Source organism: Catharus ustulatus, chromosome 7, assembly GCF_009819885.2.
Source record: "Catharus ustulatus isolate bCatUst1 chromosome 7, bCatUst1.pri.v2, whole genome shotgun sequence".
In the NCBI taxonomy this organism is placed as follows: Eukaryota; Metazoa; Chordata; class Aves; order Passeriformes; family Turdidae; genus Catharus; species Catharus ustulatus.
This window is the reverse complement of record NC_046227.1, coordinates 36,266,963-36,286,207: the sequence shown is the minus strand read 5'-3', so window position 1 is coordinate 36,286,207 and position 19,245 is coordinate 36,266,963. Positions and strand designations below refer to the sequence as shown.

General features: G+C 41.3%; 1 protein-coding gene and 1 long non-coding RNA gene across 5 annotated transcripts in view; one reads left to right on the top strand and one right to left on the bottom strand.

The window, feature by feature from the left end:
- Positions 1 to 8,220: 8,220 nt before the first annotated feature.
- LOC116998456 lies at positions 8,221 to 12,078 on the bottom strand. The gene is made up of 3 exons (XR_004418403.1): positions 11,835 to 12,078; positions 10,818 to 11,166; positions 8,221 to 8,921 (listed from the first exon to the last, which is right to left on the bottom strand). It is a non-coding gene; the product is annotated as an uncharacterized LOC116998456 (long non-coding RNA).
- A 136-nt stretch (positions 12,079 to 12,214) lies between these two features.
- Positions 12,215 to 19,245, top strand: part of GTDC1 (glycosyltransferase like domain containing 1) — a 169,869-nt gene continuing 162,838 nt past the window's right edge. For all 4 annotated transcript variants that reach the window (XM_033064263.1, XM_033064262.1, XM_033064261.1 and 1 more), the window contains exon 1: positions 12,215 to 12,290. The gene's annotated coding sequence lies outside the window, so the exon portion shown is untranslated. The remainder of the gene's footprint in view (positions 12,291 to 19,245) is intronic.

Sequence of the window (19,245 nt, the reverse complement as noted above, 5' to 3'; positions counted from 1 at the left end):
CTGTCTAAAGGTTAATGAGTCCAGAGCATGATATAGTTACTATCTCTGTTTCCCTCCTCTTCTTCATCTTCTTGTAGGCATCTTGGAAATTGGTCTCAGGTCCTAGATGGGAAAGGTGAATATATCAGGTATGTCTTAAATATAGAGGGAGGAGCAGAATATGAGAACTACAGCCTGTGATGTTTCAGGGAGTGAGGGAAATTAGCAGGCACTTCAAGAAAAGACTTTCTTTTTTTTTTTTTAATTTTTTTTAAAAGATTTTCCTTAGTAGCTTGGCAACATGTAATTCTCCAGTCTCCCAAACCCTGTCATCTAAGTTATGTTAGGATTCAAACAGCTAGCAGACTGTAAACAGGAGAGATTAGTCATCCTCAGATCCCCAGCATTACCATTTTGGAAAGAGGCAGAGTGGCTCCTGTAGGACCCCGCGCTGTTTACATTGGGGTAGCAGCAGGGAAGAACATGGGAAAGTCAGATATAAATGGCACTTCAGAAAAAAAAGTTGAAAACATTTGCCAGCACTGCAACCTACTACGTAATAGCTCCTGAGTGGTGCTCAGCTCTGTCTCACAGATGCCCTTCAGTAGGATGAACCCGAGCATCACAGTCTAGTGAGCGGGAGACAGTCTGCTGCTCTGTTTGAGCTGAATTCCCTCCTCACCATGGTGACCAAGAGAGTTATATCTGATCTGCTATTCTGGCAAGGTCCTCCATCATTTCTCTGTCTTCTCAGTGCAAGCCTTCTCATCGGCGTTTTCCAAGAAACCTCAATCACTCCACCTGACAGAGGCGGATTCTTTCCAGCAAATGAACACAAAGGCCCAACACTGTCTTTGGAAAAATATGTTCTTCCCTCCTGGAAGGATTCCAAAGGGCAGGCTATCCCCCAGCAAACCCCCTTGAGGACCAACAGCCCAACAGTGGCTGCCCCAAGGTTGTGTTTGAGTTTGTGTCTATAAACACAAAATAGAGTAGGGTAATGGATGGGTAAAGGTGGGGCCTTTCAGTGCTTAGAGGAGTCTTACAAGAAAGATTGGATCAGATGATTTGGTAGTGACAGATAAAGCAATAATGGTTTTAAATTAAAAGAGAGTAGATTCAGACTAGATATTAGGATAAAATTCTTGGCTATGAATAATGTGAGGCCACGGCACAGATTGCCCAGAGAAACTGTGGACGCCCCACCCTTAGTAGTGTTCAAGACCAATTTGGATCAGGTTTGGAGCAACCTGGCATAGTGGAACGTGTCCCTGGATGGACTTTAAGGATGCCTTCCAACCAAACCATTTTAAGTCTCTCTAGTGCCATTTCACTCTGCATTGGAGCACCAACTTCGCAAACACACAAGGTCATCCTGAGGTTTCCAGCTCCAGCTCTGGGATTGTAAGTTGGAGCGATGTTACCTTTAGCTGAGACAACCCAGAGGTCTCAGAGATGCTGTAAGAGTCATCCAAGCCCTGTGCTATTGTTCCTGCTGCTGTGTTTTGTCTGGGCAGCCCAAACTCTTATAAACAGGAAACTGGAGACTTCAGATGATTTCTCTGCTTGAATAGAGATTGGTACAAGTATTTGAGATTGCTGCCCTTCTTCCAAACAAAACTCATTTATATGAATATTCATAGGCAATTAAACTGTCCTGACTACTTAAGGAAATGCCTGGACTTACACATAGATTAATGTGCATGTTTAGGCTACAGGTCTTGCTCCAGGACCTACGGATATCAATCTATTGTTTGGTCCTTAAGCTGCCAGCAGGCATGTTTTTCTCCTGAAACTCTTCTCCCATAAATACCAAATAAAACTATAGTTTGTGCAATAGTCCCAGAGATATCAGTTGACCCAGACTGTATTTGTTTGCATGAGACATCTTTACAGCACTCTGGGGAAAAACCAGAGTTTCAAAACCAGAACATCTATCCTCAGACAAATCTGCTGAACCGTGGAGCTGTATTTCCTGACTTCCAGGTATTTCTTTTGGAGTAGATACAGTAACACTTGTACATCATTCTGAGTCACTCCTTGTGCATATGTGCACGTTACATCCATTTTCTCCTGCGCTGACAGGGCATTGCCAAACGATTTAGTTTAGATAGAGCTGGCTCTTCAGCATAATTTTTCACACACACATTTTAGCGCCCTGAAAGCTGAATTCTGATTTACAACCTTTTTGGAATTTGTTTTTCACCGCGGTTTATGCCAAAGATGTTTTATTCATATAAAACAAATGCCTGACATTTGTTTCATTAAGATATTAAACTTGCACTCCGTTTGCTCTCCTGGAAGACAACAGCCATGTAAAGGATTGCCAGGCCAGGCTCTGGCGTGGGCACAGCTGAGGGACTCAGAAAATGGCATGTGAGCTCATCTTTTGCAGCTCTAACTAGGCAAGCCCTGTTCAAAGCCCTGATTCAGTGGCTATTAAATAAACCAGAAAAGCACCCAACCCCACCCTTTGCAGCTGGAGCTTTGTCTGAATGTGATAAGAGATCATTAATTTTCAATTTGACCTCAGCCTATAACATTCAAGTGGCCTCTTTGTTCTCCTAGCGATGTTACAAGCAAGGTCTGAGTCAAGGGAACAGGAACGGAAATATTAAAATAGTCTTAAAAACCTCTTTAGTTTGTGATCTTGCTCCTCCTAACTTAAACTGAGCACACCTTATCCATTGGACCATCACAGCCCCACGACATGGATTTCCTCTTGGTGACTGCTCCTTTCCCAGAACAAACAGCCCTGGTCAGCCAAGGTGAGCAGTTGTGCAATGGTAATAATGGATATTGAAACTCTGCTGCGAAAACATGTTGTGAACAAATCACTGGGGCAAAGTTTATTTATATCAAATGTCTGCGTGTAGCATTTGTAACAAACCAAAGTCAGAATGAAAGCTGAAATTCACTGATTAAAGTGCTCGCTGTGAATAGCTCATACAGCTCTGAATTCAAAGACAGAGTTGAAGAAGTTGTTATTACAATCCACTGCAAAAAGAGCTATTGTGAACCTATGGGCACATCAACAGCTGTCTATGGAAAATTATTATTATTAGAGAATAGAAAATGTCCTATTTTTAACAGATAATCCCAGAATCTGGGTTGAATTAGAATGAAGGAGAGCCCATCTTCCACATCCTTTTTTATTCAGGCATTTGGCAAGCTGAGACTTTACACAATGTAATTTAGGATGTTTAAATTGCTGTTTGTTACTGGTGGTTTCTCATTGCAATACCTCAAATACTTCAGGAGAGGACATAAGGCTTGGGTCCTTCTGTAAATACACAACTTCCTCCTATGGCTCTTAGGTGCTTTAGGCTGCTCAGTTCAGGTTCACAGGGTTGGAAAAAGATTTTTCTCGGTTGTTTTAATGTGGTTTCTCTGCTTTCAAGTAAATCCAGTTTTCCATCGACTAACTCATGATTTGTACTGAAACAAACCTTTAAATCCTAAGATTCCTCTCCCTCTGACAGAATTAATAGGTCTGGATGGCACTAGAATTTGGACTGGCAATCATTAGAGACTTCATTTTCTCTTCTTTGTAGATGCTCTGGGGGAAGAAATCCTGTTGGGAGATTGTCCTATCAAGTGTGAGGAAAAGGGACGTGGAACACCTTGGCTGTGTCTTCAGAAACTTTCACAGCAGCCTGAGACCTACTCAGAAGCCTTTGGAGATACATGGGCAGAAAAAAAATTTATATGTCAAGTAACTGACCTCAATCTTCCTTTATAGATCTGTACTATTTTATGCAATTTTAAGGGTAGTGGAAAAGGAGGGATGATGGCTTAACTGAGATTTTTGGTGACCGTGGGGTTTTATGCCAGGGTTTTTTTTATGATGACTTTAGTCTTGTAGGTATATGTAGCCTTTCTGTGAAAAAAAAAAACAACAAAAAAAACACCAAACAAAAAGCAGTGTGGGTTTGACAAAATTCAGCTTCCTGGTGATATGTGCTCAGACAATCAGGGAAAACAAGCAATATTATCTGGGTTCCACCACATTATGTGACCTATGTGAACAGCTCAGGCAGAAACTGAGACCTGATAACCCTTTATGATAAATACCCTTATGGAGAAAAGAAATATTGTGAAATACTTTCACAGACAAATGGTGATCTTGAGCAATTTTCTCCTGGTCAGTGGGCAATGCTGAAAGTTGGAGCCAGCACTGATTTTAAATATTTTTGCTCTCTTCACCTCTGGTATTAATCTGCAGTGTGCCACTCTGCTCTGGAGTGATTATCAATGAGCTGAAGGATGCAAACTGCAAATATTGGGAAGAGTTCTTCCAGATCTGTGCTTTGCATTGCAGTGGTTAATATTTTTAATTGCTTTTCACACCCAAATTTTAACTGTCTGAATGTCATATTAATTAAACAAATTCAGGATGGGTTAATTCAACAACTGGAAGGCTTATATTTATCATTGTTCAGTAACACTACCCAAGTGTCAGCTCTTAGTTTGAAAAATTCCTCTGAACTAGTAAACCAGAGAATAATAAAGATACTATAATTTTCTTTCACTAAAATAAACAGAATATTTTCCTAGTTAATTGTTTACATGTCTTACTCCTGTCACTTCTTTCCTTTCATCCTTATTTTTCTTGTTTTCCTTTATTCACATTTCATCTCTTGAACTCCTTATCTCTCTAATCCCTTATCCTTTATGTTTTTGTTTTATCTCTCATTCCACCATTTTATTCCCTGTTTCCTAAGCCTATCTCCGTTTCCATGCTAGGCTCCCCAGGCTTTAAATGCCCTCTGAACCTTTTTTCCCTTTCCCCCAGTTCTGTACCTTTCTCTTCTCTTTCATTTTTCCTTACAGCAATCTCTGCAGAACAATACTAGAAGTTGAGCTGGCAAGCTGACAAAAAAGAACAGTTGGAAAGAAAAGTTTACTCAAAGACAGGCACACTTCTTTAAGTAAAAAAAAAAATCTATAGGAAGGTGTTGCCAAATCATCTGCTTTTTCAGATGTGAAACTTTTAGCAAAGCTCTCTGCAGCGCTGATGTGAGGGAAGGAGCAGGAAACACTATCAGGTTGCCAGATGACTTGAGGATGGTGAGGTGGGATTCTGAACTGCACGTGATAGCAGTAATTCAGGATATTATTCCTCATGTAAAAATAGCTATGCAAAATTAACACAAAGGCTTTGGTATAAAAAGATAAAAGCCAGGAAACTCAGAGGCTGTGCAGCTCTTTTTATCTCATTTCATTTTGGTTTGGGGATTGTGGGGAAACAGCAGAGGAGAGAGAGTGTTTACACTGCAGCATCTGGGCCAAGGTGTAGTCATGACAAAAGGTTACTGCTCTCCTGCTTGGCAATAGGGTGGGAAGAGGACTTGGTGTAAAGGTGATGACTCAGGCTGGGAGCACACGGACAGAAAAAGGTGAAAGGCAAAGCTGGAACAACTCATGCATGTAGGCACCTACAGATCACATGGTGGGTCCATGAATGAGAGAGAATTTCAGCTGTGACTTGCACAGGGGAGTGTTTGTTACTGGGGGTAGAGTAAACCACTTCAGGCTTTGCCTCATAGTCTCAGCTTTCTAAAAGCTTAAAGCAATGTTCCTTCCCTGGAGCCCAAGGGGCTTCAGTTGGCAAATCTCTATTAGATTACATTGGTTTACCCTGAATTTGAATTTCACTCCTGGAAATGACATGGCCATGTGAAGAGAGCTGTAGATGGGATTTCTTTTCCCATCCCCACCATGCGAGGTGATGACCCCAGGCCCTGACTTGCATTCCTAATAGGATAGGCCTTCCTTTGTAAGGATTCTTTAGCACCTGTAGGTTACGTGTTCAATTAGCATCTATATCCTGAACTGAGCTGAGTTGCACAAGCTTTGAAAAAAGTAACAACCAAATGGCTAATTAGGTCAAATTTGGGGCGTATCAAACTTGACAGTGTCTGGCTTACATCACTGTGGATTTACATAATGGAACTTAACGGTGCTGAAGAGTCTGTTGTGTCTACTCTGATGACTCTGTGGAAGCTTTTTTCCATAATTTTCTTTAAAATGTAAAACATTCACTCAGAAGAATATATCCTTGCTAACTTTTCTGTGTGTCTTGTATGAACAGGGCTTTTACTGCTTATTACCTGGGCTACTAACACAATAGTATTGCAATCGGTTATCTTATTTTTCAGAACTCAGTAATCAACGTCAGCAACCAATTGTTTAGCAAATTTCCTTTTTCAAACCAAAGCTATTTTTCAACTGTTTGTTCAACTACAAAAGCCTGGGAGAGATGGCAAAACCCATGAGGACTCAAGGTAAATGCCTTTGTTTGTGTTTTCCAGAGATACTACCTACCAATGAGCAATAACAAAAAAAAAGCAAACAAACCAACAAAATCTTAAGTTAATAAAGTTTTATATTCTTACTGTGGCTTCCTCTGTCTTCTAGCAGCCCATCCTGTACATCAAAGGTCAGAAAGAACACAATGAGTCACTATCAAAACCCAAAGAATGCTTCGTGAACAATTACTATACATAAATTGCAGCCTGGTATTTCATTTCTGTGCCAACTCACAGTAATACAGCCCATTTCCTCTCCTTTTTTTTTTTCTTTTTTTTTTTTTCCCTGCTGCTTTTGTCCATAATAGCAAACAGCTTTGTTAATCTCCTCAAAGAGGTGGACTTTTTTTTTGGGAGGGTAATAATACCATTGCCTTTCTGAGCAGTGGGCAGCAGTGGTATGAAATCTTTTACTCCAGCTCTGTAGGTTACACTTCTTCGGTGTCAGAGTTCCCAACAACTCTGTAAGACTGCCAGGCTTTGTAGCCAAAAAAATCATTAGGAATACTGAAAAGGTCCCCTTTGAAACACAGAATCAAAGTTTCCCCTAGAGAGGAATCAGCTGTACATTAGCTCATTCCTAGCAGAGCAAGTGAGCCCAGTGCAGCTCTGAAACCTGTGCACATCCCTCGACACATCCACTGGCTGCAGGACCAACCACAGGATCCATTCACACAGTTCGGCAAACTTGGTACCTTATACACTCTTATCACTGTCCATGTGGGACAAAACAGGCTTGTTTGGAACCAAAAGTACCTTAGTGACCATCATCCTTGATATTTTATCCTGCCATTCCCAGTTTTCCCACTTTTGGCAATGCCTTGTGTCTGTGACTCTTGCTGTAATCCTCCCCAAAAAGAAGCAGAGACATTCATTCCCTTGTGTAGTATAACATCCAAGAAATAAAAATCTTAAAAAAAATGCTGAACAAATACCATGAAGACAAAGGAAAATTGTTTTTCAGAAGGTAGGTATTATGTGTGTGTGCAATTAATGAATTCAAACCCTGATTTACAATTTTCATTTTATTACCTATGCACTCAAATTCCGCACGCTGGTCAGTTTTAAGTAGTCTGCCGGTTAACATTTATTGCCTCTAACGAGCAATAATATGGACTAGAAAGTTGTGATGACAAGTAGCAACAACTGGCATTCTCTCAACAATTCCACAATAAGAAAAGAGGGAAGTAAGATAATATCAGCCAGCTTCCTTCTGAAGAGGTTTGGTTAAGTCAGAATTCTTCGTTTCAGAAAATTACAAAGCAAAACTACTTCAGACTACTATTCTACCTAGCATGGGAGGAAGATAGTAGATATTTTTAATGTTCCTAAAATAATCACATCCTATTGTACCCAGCTCTAGTAAAAGGTAGACTGAAGTAAAACATTGCTTTGTTTTTGCCTGTTGAATTGTGAGAAATGTTCAAGAACCCTTTGCTTCAGTTCATAATAACAGAAGTAATCAGCTATCAGATCTGTAATCAGTAATCAGATGTGTTTGAGGAATCTATTCTCTAAGCCTGGCCATATGCTGAAACACAGTATTCAGGCAGGTCCAGTGCTTTGAGTTGTCTTCAAAAATATTTACATCAACTACTGACATGAAGGTGACTCCAAGAACGGTTTGTGACTGTGCTTGACAAGTTTGGAGCCTAAATTTTAATTATTTACTTGGTTATTAACCCATGCAGTTTCACTTCCTGTTTTCAATCCCTATAAAGGAGGTGGTTGCACTTACATATCTTTAGGATTAAGATCTAATTCTAGTGGGACTCCAGGCTGACAGCAATTTCTACTTATAAACACACCACTACAGAAATTTGGAATAGACAGTAGTACCATCAGGCCCTCCCAAGATAGGGATATATTGTTAAATTATTTTCTGGGGCAATAGTATCATCATAGAATCATAGAGTGGTTTCAGTTAAAAGAGACCTTAAAGACCATCTCCTTCCAATGCCACTCCCATGGGCAGGGACACCTTTTACTAGACCAGGTTGCTTCAAGCCCCATCATCATGCAAATCTTATAAGTTTTTAATTATTTATAAAAATGGATTGTATTTGGCAACCTTGAGTGAAAGCTGCTATAGCAGGCTAATTCATAAATCTATTTTGAGCCAAATTTCAGCAAAGCATTTGTATTTTTTGTACATTCGTGGTTGATTAATTCTGAAAACTTGCATGTACACATATAATCTCCATTTTTGCATACGCTTATACCTATCTGCAAAGTACAAGTGGCATAAGTGCTGTAGAATTTGCATACATCCAAACAGAAGACTCAGTTCTGCAGGAGAACTTTTAGAATCGTGACCTCTTCTAAGTTATACCAGCAAAATACAGAAAACTCGCTGTCACTTATGATGTAGAGCAAAATGAAAGTAGAGGTGATGAAAGCACTTGCTTGTGAATGAGAGAACAATACATTCTTCGGTCCTTCCCTGCAAAGAAAATATTTCTGTATTTCTGTTTTTTTTTTTTTTTTTAATTTTCTTTTTTCTCTCACACTAACTGAATGTGGGTGGAAAACAGTAGAAAAAGAAAGGGTCGTGTTTGCTCCTCAAAATTTGAAGACGGTGTTTTTTTCCTTTGCCACAGATGCTCCGTGCTCATCAGTTGCCGTGTACTTCTGAGAGAGAAAAGAGAGAGAGAAATTGCCAATAACATTGGTAACCTTAAGTGTAGGCATGCATAAAAATTTGCTGAAAATTGGGTTGTGGTACATGTTCTTATTTTAGATTTGCCCTTGTTAACGTCTTTTTAATAAACAGGTGCATACACTTCCCCAAGCTGTCACTGTTGTTTATCCAGTCTGCACACTTTATAAATCTACTAATGGAATAGACCCAATCATCTTAAGGATCTGTGCTTTAATAAGCTACAGACTCAAAGTTTTCAGGAAAATACTTTCTGGCACTATAGTTCTGCTGGATACAAGCTTCACAAGGTTTGCTTTTCAAGATTTAAAAAAAAAAAAAGCGACACAATTTCACTTCTAAGTTCAGCACAATGTAATAGAGAGTTTGGCACATGCTTGACATTAAGATTAGCAACAAAGTGGGATGGATAGAGGGAAGGGAAAATAAAAAGGTGTAAGAAAGGTGGAGCATCTCCAGAAATGGAGAAAGCTGGGTTGTTGAGCCTGGAGAAGAGGAGGTTCCAAGGAAACCTTACAGCCCCTTCCAGTGCCTGAAGGGGCTCCAGAAGAGCTGGAAATAAACTTGGACAAGGGCCTGGAATGACAAAACTAGGGGGAAGAGCTTTAAACTGAAAGTGGATATGTTTAGATTGGATATTAGGAAGAAATTATTGCCCTAGAAGTGTTCAAGACCAGGCCTGGATGGGGCTTGGAGCAGCTTGGGATAGTGGGAGGTGCTCCTGGCCATCACAGGAGGGGTTGGAACTGGATGGTTTTTAAGATCCCTCCTAACCCAAGCCATTCTATGATTCTGGATCTTGTTAAAGGAACCAAACATTTACTCTGCATTGCATCGAACACTCTTTACTGGATCCATCCCCTGGTTCTTTGAGAACAGAGATGCTCCAGCCCCTCAATCAGGTTTGTATCCTCTGCTGGACTCACTCCAGTAGCTGTGTGCACTGAGGATCTCCAGAATTTAGGGGAATGAAAGCAGCAAAATAAACTTCCACTGTCTCACTGAAGTTGCTTGAACTGTATCATCTTTAAGGTCCTTTCTGACTCAAACTGTTCACGATTCTATGAAAGGCAAAAAAAAAGGCAAGAAAGGAAAAACATTTTACAGCAGCAAGCCTGGGTGCAAGACAGATCGAGTGATTTGCCACGAAAAAAGTTAGACGGGCTCATTAGAGGCAAAGTTATTAGGCCAAGCAAACAGTTAATCCCTGTCACACAGAGGTAACAGAGTTGCCAGCCTTGAACGCTAAATTAAAGGCACATTCTGAGCACCAGAGAAGTGACTCTTTTTTGCAGCTTCCTCAGTACCATCCATCTACCATAATGCTGTGGTGTTTTTCTTTCTTTAAATTCTGGGCTCCAACTAATTACTGGCAGGAAGTGCCTATTTTTATGCCATTAGTATGCAAATGAGTGAGAAGTAGAAAAATATTCTAAAGGAACTGTTACAATATCTGTCCACAGATTACTGGCCAATTAGAACATGGGATTAGGGCTGCAGGACCCCAAAAGAGTATGGCCAAAGTCTTTCTGCTTGGGTGCCTCAAGTGTAGTTTCAATGGGAACTGTATATACACGGTCCTTTTCCTCAAAAAAAAAAGGGGGAAAAAAAAGTTCAAGCCTAAATTGCCTGCTTACAAATGAGCACTTCTACACTTAGAAAATAAATGCCTTCACTTCCTTGCCTCAATTTTTCTATCCATAAATTGGGGATAAAACATCCTGTTTGTCTGCGTTCCAGCACATGACAGGGGCAAATTATTCAGCTGGACTGGAGGCCTCCTCATCTGTCACCCCGTCTGAAAGACAAAACCTGATAAAATTATTTACAATGTGTATGATAAATATGAAAAGATTTTCATGTCTTACCACTTCTGCCTAGGTAAAGCCCATGAAGAACTGTGTCCTTCAGGATGTTTTCACATTTCCACAGCTTTGCAGTGTCAAGAATTCAGAGGTGCTGGACAGGGGAAGGCTATTGGAAAACAACGTTACCAGGATTATTGAACCTAAAAACTTGTGAAACAAAATGCTGCATTATCCTAAGGGTATTTCTCATGCAAATCAGCCTTCTCATTACTCTTTCATAATCACTGACTAGCCAGAGTAGGAAAAAAAATACATAATTCCTCAAGTTACTGGTGTTGATGCTTCTCACAGCTGTATTCTTTGGAAATTCTGCTTCGTCACTCCGTTAGGTGTTACTCATTTTGACTTCCTATTAAAAAAAGAAAAATTAAAAACACATTTCTGTCTACATACCAGAGATAACACCATGCTAAACTGAGTCAGTGTGACAAAACATTTCTCTTTAAAATAGTTTTGCTGGGAAGTTTTGTTACTCAGGGTTGATACAGCTGCCTGTAACAATTACACCTCCAAAGGAGGCCACCAGGTTGATCAAGGAGATGGAGCAAGAGAGGGCTGAGCGAATTGGGATTGTTCAACCTAGGAAAGAGGTGGCTTTGGGGTGGTTTCATTGTGGCTTTCCAGTGTCTGAAGGGAACTTACAGGAAAAAAAGGGACAATTTACAAGACCATGCTGTGACAGGATAACGGGGAACAAGTTCAAATTCAAAGAAGGAAGAAATTAGGAAGAAATTCTTTGCTGAGAAGGTGGTGAGGCACTGGAACAAGTTGCCCAGGGAAGGTGTGTCTGCCCCATCCCTAGAAGTGTTCGAGGCCGGGATGGATGGTGCTTGGAGCAACCTGGTCTAGTAGAAGGTGTTCCTTGACATGGCAGGAGGTTGGAACAAGGAAATCTTTGAGGTCCGTTCCAACCCAAACCATTTTACAAATCTATGATGATTCTATGACAGCACCTGCTCAGTCTCTCCCAGGAGCTGTACCACCTGAAAAGGCTTGAGTTACAGAAAGAACACACACCTCCTACTCATATCTAACTGCCAACAGCCCTGATTGTCACTCTTTTCAGTCGCTTCTCCCAGAAAACCATCATCTTCCTTTTGTTTTTATCTAGCCCACCTGGTGCACAACTCCTCGCTATTTATTCCTCCCACCCCTCCTTGCTCCCAAAACTCTCGCAGAGGGGTTTGGCGCTTTCCTCGCACGGTCTGTTCCCCGTTCCGCCGCTCCGCTCCGGGCTCCTCCTGCCCGAGCCCGGCTGCGGCGGCCGGGCCGATCCCGGCGGAGCCCCCGGCCCGATCCCGGCGGAGCCCCCGGCCCGTGCCGCGGTCCCCGCGGGCAGGGAGGGTCCCCGGGCGGCGGGGCGGAAGGGGGGGCCGGCGCTGAGCTGAGGGAGGGGCCGGGACGCCGGCGCGTCGGTGCCGACGGTCTCCAGGAGGGAGTGAGGAGGAGGAGGAGGAAGAGGAGGAGGAGGAGGTGAGCGCCCTCGGGGTGGGGTGAGAGCGGGGCCAGCCGGGAGGGAGGGAAGGGGTCAGCGGGGCGGGCGCTCGGCTGCAGGACCGGCGGCGGAGAGGGCTCCGGGCGAGCAGCGCCGCGCTGGGCGGGGGGAGCGCAGGGGAGCCGAGGGCAGCAGAGGAGCCGGCTCCGCCCGCCGCGGCTCCCGGCACCTGCGGCCGCGCTCAGCCCGGCCCCGGCGGGGCCCGGAGCGCTGGGGCCGCTCCCCGGGGCCGCCTCCGCCGCTCTAACATGGCTGCCGGCGGGGCCGGGGCTCGGCAGCGGCTGCGGCTGCCCCGGGCCCTTCCCGGCCCTTCCCGGGCGGGCAGCGCGGCCTGGCCGGGCCTGGGCCCGCCGCCGCTGCGGTCACAGTGCCCGCGGGAGCTGCTTCCTCCTCACACTGCTTCTGCCCTTTTGTTTTGACGTGCTGCTTTTTGTGAGCGGCAAAATCTGAGCCCAGTTTGATTCCACGTATCGAAATTAAAATGTTTGTGCGTATGAACAGTTCTGCTGGTGAAGCTGTCGGGGAAAAAATTGCACCCATTCAAGCTTTATAGAAGGAAAACAAAAGCATTGAAAACGCTGCTTGTGCAAAATGTGTGGATTTTAGGCAATCAGTTTTATTATTATAAGCTAAGTACGCCCTGGAACAGAACGCTTTGCAGAGGAGCTGCTTGAATATACTTTGTAAACACATCCCAACTTTAGGAAAGTGTGTCTGGGATGAATGGGACTTGGCAGGTCTGCACAAATCTTTTAACACATGACTGGAGTAGCAGACTAGAGGAGGGAAACCTTTTAAGGTGCAAAAGCATTCACTTAGTTTTTTTTAAGAAGCATAGGAAAGAGGTTGAAGCCTAATTTATGGTTCAGATTTGAGCCCAATAGTCAGGTAAAGTCAAATAGCAGATTTTAGTGTAGGTTATAACAATGGCTTGGCATAATTCAATAGAGCTATTTTATTGGACTCTATTAACCTGGTTAACCTTAAATCTTAGCCATGACAGGGTTTTTATGTAAAGAGCCTCTATACAAAGTACAATATTGAATTGTAATTGAGGCTTTCAAGGCCTCATGTAAAGTGTGTTCTTGACTCATCTTTTTTCCTCTTTCTTAGAAGTCCAGGTGTACTAAAGTCAGTTTAAATTCTGTGAGTCCAGGTTGCACAAATAATTTAAGGGGAGATATAATTTAAAATCAGTCCTGTTTTGAGTTTGTGCATATATAAAAAATGAAGGTTATTCTCAGTATAGAGTAAACACCTTAGTGTTTACAGCTGTAGCAATATACAAGTGAGTTTTGGAATTGACTTGTTTGTAAACTTTCTGATCTATTTCCCCCTTTAATGAATGAAAGTGATGGTAGCAAGAAAACTGCTCAGCTCAGGGAGCTGGTATTTCACAGAGCACCAAATTCCTCCCTCAGCTGATAAAATGCACAGTTTGATTTCTGGGACACCTGAATTTGAGTCTTCTGGGAATTGCCATCAGTTCAACACCGTTAATTAACCCTTGTGGATCCCTTGCCTGCATTAGGATCAGTACCAAGTGCAACAGGTGCTGTTGCAAAAGTGGTGCCTGTAGCTTGCAAAGTGCCTGTGTTACAGCGGAAACCTGTCACTTTTGCTGCTAAGTCACTCAGACTCCAGTGTAAAAATTATACAACTTCCTTAATGTTGTTTTAAAACCAGAGATATAGACATATTTTAAAGACCTAGCTGGCTGGAGGCCCGTTTTAGAGTGGCCGGTAAAAGCAATAAACTATCCTCAAACATTTCTGCTCAATAAAATTTGAGAATATGAAAACAAAAAGTTCCTGGTTTCGCTTTTTATAAATGTTTTCTACACTCTGTGACTGCAAAGTGCTTTGAGCCCATAGCTCAGAGCCACATGCCTTGAGCATTTTAGGCCTCTGTCCCAATTTACAGCATTGAGTTTGTTACTTTCTACTTTGATCAGAGCAGTGAAGTTTTGTGGTTTCTGACCAATCTCCTGCACTGGTAGAAGTGTCTAAATAGATGATTTTATCATTGAAGCAGGACACTTTTAGTGTATTTTGCTTCATTCAGGGCTCCTGGAATCAGCTCCTTGTGCAAAACCTGAATGACTGTTGGAAGCTGTGATAACACCAAGCACTTCCTGACAGAGAAGACCAGTAGTTCTGGCACCATTTACTGTGTTTAAATTCCTTACTGTCTGTAAGCTGGAATATAACTTACAGAAGAGAAATGAAATATCTATACGTTTTGGTGTTTGGCTTCGCAAATCAATATGTTCATCCAAAACAATCCCATGTAGTCCAGCTTGGAGAGCCATGGGGGTAAGGCATTTCTCCTGCAGCTGTTGAACAAATACTTAATGTGGAATACTGTCTTGGATTAGCTTGTCCAATTGCAATGAGGAGGTCTTGGCCATAGACTTGAGATGGTACCTGGTTAAATAAAAGTGGCAACTGCTGTTTCTATGAAAATTGGGTTCACAAATGTAACGTATACAATCCTGTGTGAACAGAATTTTGTTCTGTTGTAGTGAAATACACTGGAAATTTTTAGTGGTATGAGAGTTATTCTTGGTTATAGTAGTGGTAGGTGTTCAATGCTAGGCTGCATAGGGCTTGGAGCAACCTGGTCTAGCAGAAGATATCCCTTCTTGTGGGAGGGAGTTGAAATAAAATTATCTTTACATTTCCTTCCAACCTGAACTGTTTAATGATTCTATTTTATGATACTGGTCTAAACAACAGCATCTTAATAATGACTGTTCCACTGTTGTGTAGTGGGAGTTGTAATAAAACCAAAACAAATGTTTTGCTGACTTGAACAGAGTGAGTCTCTCATTGTTTGCAATCAGTTGTGTAATATACTATTACTTTTAATTAAAAAAAAAATTGCAAAAGTGAAGAACAAACTCTAAATGTAAGCTCAAGGCTGTTGGGAGCTCATGCAGCAGGCGTTTCAGAAAACAAAAAAAAGCTGACTGCTTTTTTCTTTTTGTTTTATTTTTTTTTCCATTTGTATGTGAAAAATGTTCTCTACCAAGTTTGTAGAGCAGGAAAATCACTTTAATCTTTGGTGGCAGAATTGTTAACAAGGGGCTGTGGAGAGCCAGCCTTGGGCTGCCCGCAGCCATCCGTAAGCGGAGCAGTTATCGGTGGGGAAGCGGGGCCTGAGTGCTGCAAGGACACAGAACCCAGTGTGAATTTCACTTCTCCATGGATTTATATCAAAGGATGTCTTAAACGTGCACCTTAGCTGGCCATATTGCTGCATGTCAGATGTGAAAGCAAAAATAAACGTGTGAAGCACCAGGCAGAGTAGGAAATGTAAATCTGAAAACCACGTCTCCAGTCTGTTATGCTAAATCCTGGACCACATCTATAGGAATTCATGGGAGCATATATATGTTTTATTTTTGATCAGCAGTATTTCCTGTAGGCAAGAAATCAAAGATCTTTTCAAGTTATAAATGACAATAAGTAGGGAAGCCAGTATTTCAGATTGCTGGTATTTTGGGTATGAGTAGCTCTTTGATGTCCAAATGAGAACTGGATAAATGTCTAAAATTAACAGTGAAGTATGTAACATTAATGATGAAATGCAGAAGTTGGAGGAAAGCAGGCAAGGCCAGGCACTAAGGGTGGTTTGTGTGTGTTTTTTCCCCCGAATAATTATTATTTTAGGGTCAAAACAAAGAACAAAAACAGTTGTGATACATAAACCCTGAAGAAAGTAGGTCTTGGATAAGCAATTTGATTTAGATATTTGTGTGTGTATAGGTTTGCATATAATCAGAAGTGCAAAATTTATTACATATGTAATTTGCTGGATTGTAGTTTTGCTGAATTATGAAAAAAAATGTTAGGGTGACCCAAAAAAGGGGAATTGAATTAGTTTTGCATCTGAAAACATCTGTATGTGTTATGGCTCTACAACAGTGTGACCGGTGTGGCTTTGCATGCCTTTTTCCAGTTTTGTTCCAAGATTATTTTTGGGCAGCCTGTGCCTGTTTGTGCAGCAGGTTGTCTGTGTTACTGATGCTCAGTGGTACAAGTATGAAATTGCCCAAAATACCATGGGAGTGTTTCTTCTTGGAGGTGCAACAGTGGTTCTTAAGAAGGTCACTTTGGCCATGCCTCTGGCAACAGAAAATGTGTGGTGGTCATGGTCTTGATGGATAAAACACCATCCAGAGTGCAAGATTTCTTTCACAGTCATTTTTAGAAGCTGTCATTGAGATAAAAACACACCCTTCGCGTTCACACCTAAGTAATTGGATGCAGATTTAATATGATGCAGTGTTTTATTCCTTCTTGGGATGGAATCTGTGTAGGGCATGACTCACCCTGGCAGGATTCAGCGGTCAAGCGTGTTGGAATGAAGGCTGAAGACCTCACTGTTGCTGTGCCTTATTTTCCTCAAGAACTGAGAATCTTGGTTAATCCTCCTAAAGCTTAATAAAATACACATATTAGAAACAGACCTGTTGTAAAGCCATTGTGTGGAAGAACTTCCAGAATATCACAAACCTCCATGCATACGTGCAAGAGGAAAATCTTGGGACTGCTTAAAACCAAGAATGGATGATTAGGCAGAGCAGTGATGGTGTGGCTTAGCTCCATTTCTAGACCACCTCTTAGAAAAATATCCCATTTTTTCCTGTGCTTTCCAATCAGTTTTGGGGGAGGAAAAAAGGCAACCTCAGAGTTGTGTGTTAATAACCATATTGTGGAGCATGTGACTGTATAAATCTTGATTCTGTTTTGTTGGTGTTTATCTACCAGGTGACACCTTTGTAAATAGAAATAAAATCTCTGTTGCATTATGATAATAAAACTTTTTTATAAGTATCTTGCCTAGTATATATAATTAAACAAGTGATTTCTCAGAAGCACCATAATTTCCCATCATTTTTAAACAAAAATCTTAATTGAAGTACTGCTCCTCATTTCATCTGAATTGCATTGCCTATGTATCTTTCTGCTTTAATATTTACTTTACATACAAATATGCCCAAACCCAAAAATTCAACAAGTAGTTGAACATATTGCATCTTTTTTATTTTGGTTCTTTCAAGGCTTACACAAGGAATATGCTGTGAGATGACTTTGCTAAACAAGAAATCCACCAAGACCCTGTGAAGTTCTGTGTTTTATGATTTCCCAGTTGAAAGTTTTCCCTGGCTGATTGCAGTTTAATACAGCAAATTTCTGAGCACAACTTTGTGTTTGGTCTGAATTAAAGTTCTCCAAAAAAACAATAACATCAGCTTGTTGACGTTACAGAATAATTTCTTGTCCTGATCTTGCTTTAAGAAAACTTTAATGAGAAATATGCTCTTGCTGTTGTTAAGTCAGTTTTCTTTTTGTTGTGATTTAAATGTAAAGGCAAGATTTATGGAAATGACTGCAGGGTGGTGCTGGCCTAATTAGTCATTATTTCTGGCAAGGCATAAAAAATTGGTTGTTCTTGTGCCTAAAACTAATAGTGTATTTTGTATTTAATCTGTAGGTCTTTTGTTAAACAAATGGTTGTGCTAAAAACTGCAAAATACACACATTTAAAGTTTGTATGCTATTATTTTGCATGCTGTTTTGGCATGTGATTTAAAATTTTCATTGATGGTGAAATTTAATACTATGTATATTTGAAATGTATATATTCCTTAAAAACCAAGAATAATAGTAGCTGAGCTGGAATTTGCAGTAGAAATTTTGGAATTGAGTGTGGCTTTTCTATCACTGTCTATTCAAGGATTAAACACAAAGCACTGCAGTGCTTTATAAGAGTACTAATACCTATTACGAGTTTGTTTTTTTTTTTTTTGCGAAGAGTTTTAGGATTACCCATGTGATATGTTCCCCATTGGGCTGAGGGGTGTCTTTTAGGCCTTTCTTTTTGTGGGCCTTGTTGAGATGAATTCCCAGTAATTGGTATTTCACCCAGAAGCGACCCAGGTGACTTAGGAATTCCAGCACCTTCAGCATGTGGAATGTCTGTCCTAATCAGGCTTAAGAGAGGGGGGCATTAACCCAGTAGTGATTGAAACCTGCCTTCTAAAGGAAAACATTCAGCAGGGCATGTGACACAAATGCTCCTCTGCGCCTTTGCCCTCTCCTTGTCCAGCCACAGCTCTTGGACATCCTCAGTGGCCATGGGCTGGTCCTGAAGCACAAAGCTGCTCTGCATGTTCCTCTCCATGAATCCATTTCGTGATTAAACTTCCAAAAGTTACAGCCCCCAACACGCAACTGCAGTTTCATGGTAGCTCTGACATTATTTTACTATTCATGCTGTGAATTTCATTCTATAGTAAAATGAATATTATATTGGCCTTTTAAGTTGGTTGTCAGTGGAGAATTGGGAAGCTACACTTAGAGCATCTGTATGCAATCTTGGCGACAAGTAGGACCCTCTGGAAAGCTGTTACTGTTGGGGCAGAACTAATCATTCCATGTGAAATTATATAAGGAGAATTAGCTTTGACTCTACCTCATTTCCTTTCATACCGCTGTGAAAATAAGCTTAGGAACGTCAAAGCTTCCCTCCTTATTTCTCTAAGTACTTTGTTAAATACTTCTTTTTATTAAGGCTTATTTATTGGAGGTGCTGGAAAAGAAAATATAACTGTCTGTATTTCTAGGTGCTAATGGGATGTGCATCCTTGCCCAGTTTGGCAGTTGTGATTTCTTTCCCAGGACTGGATTCCTGGGATCAGTTGACGTTGCTTTCTCTGTGCTTTGACTTTATTTCCCTGGCAGATCATTGCAAGTACTCCAAGTTTAAGGTAGCATGCTTCGTGTGAGAGAAAATTGTCAATCACAGCCTGCCTGGGCTATTGAGAAAAGAGAGATATCAAAAGCCTGCTTGGAGCTCTAAGGAGCAGTCAGGTCACCTGCTGAGTCGCCTGGCAGGAACCTAAACTCGTGCAGCCTTTAAGTT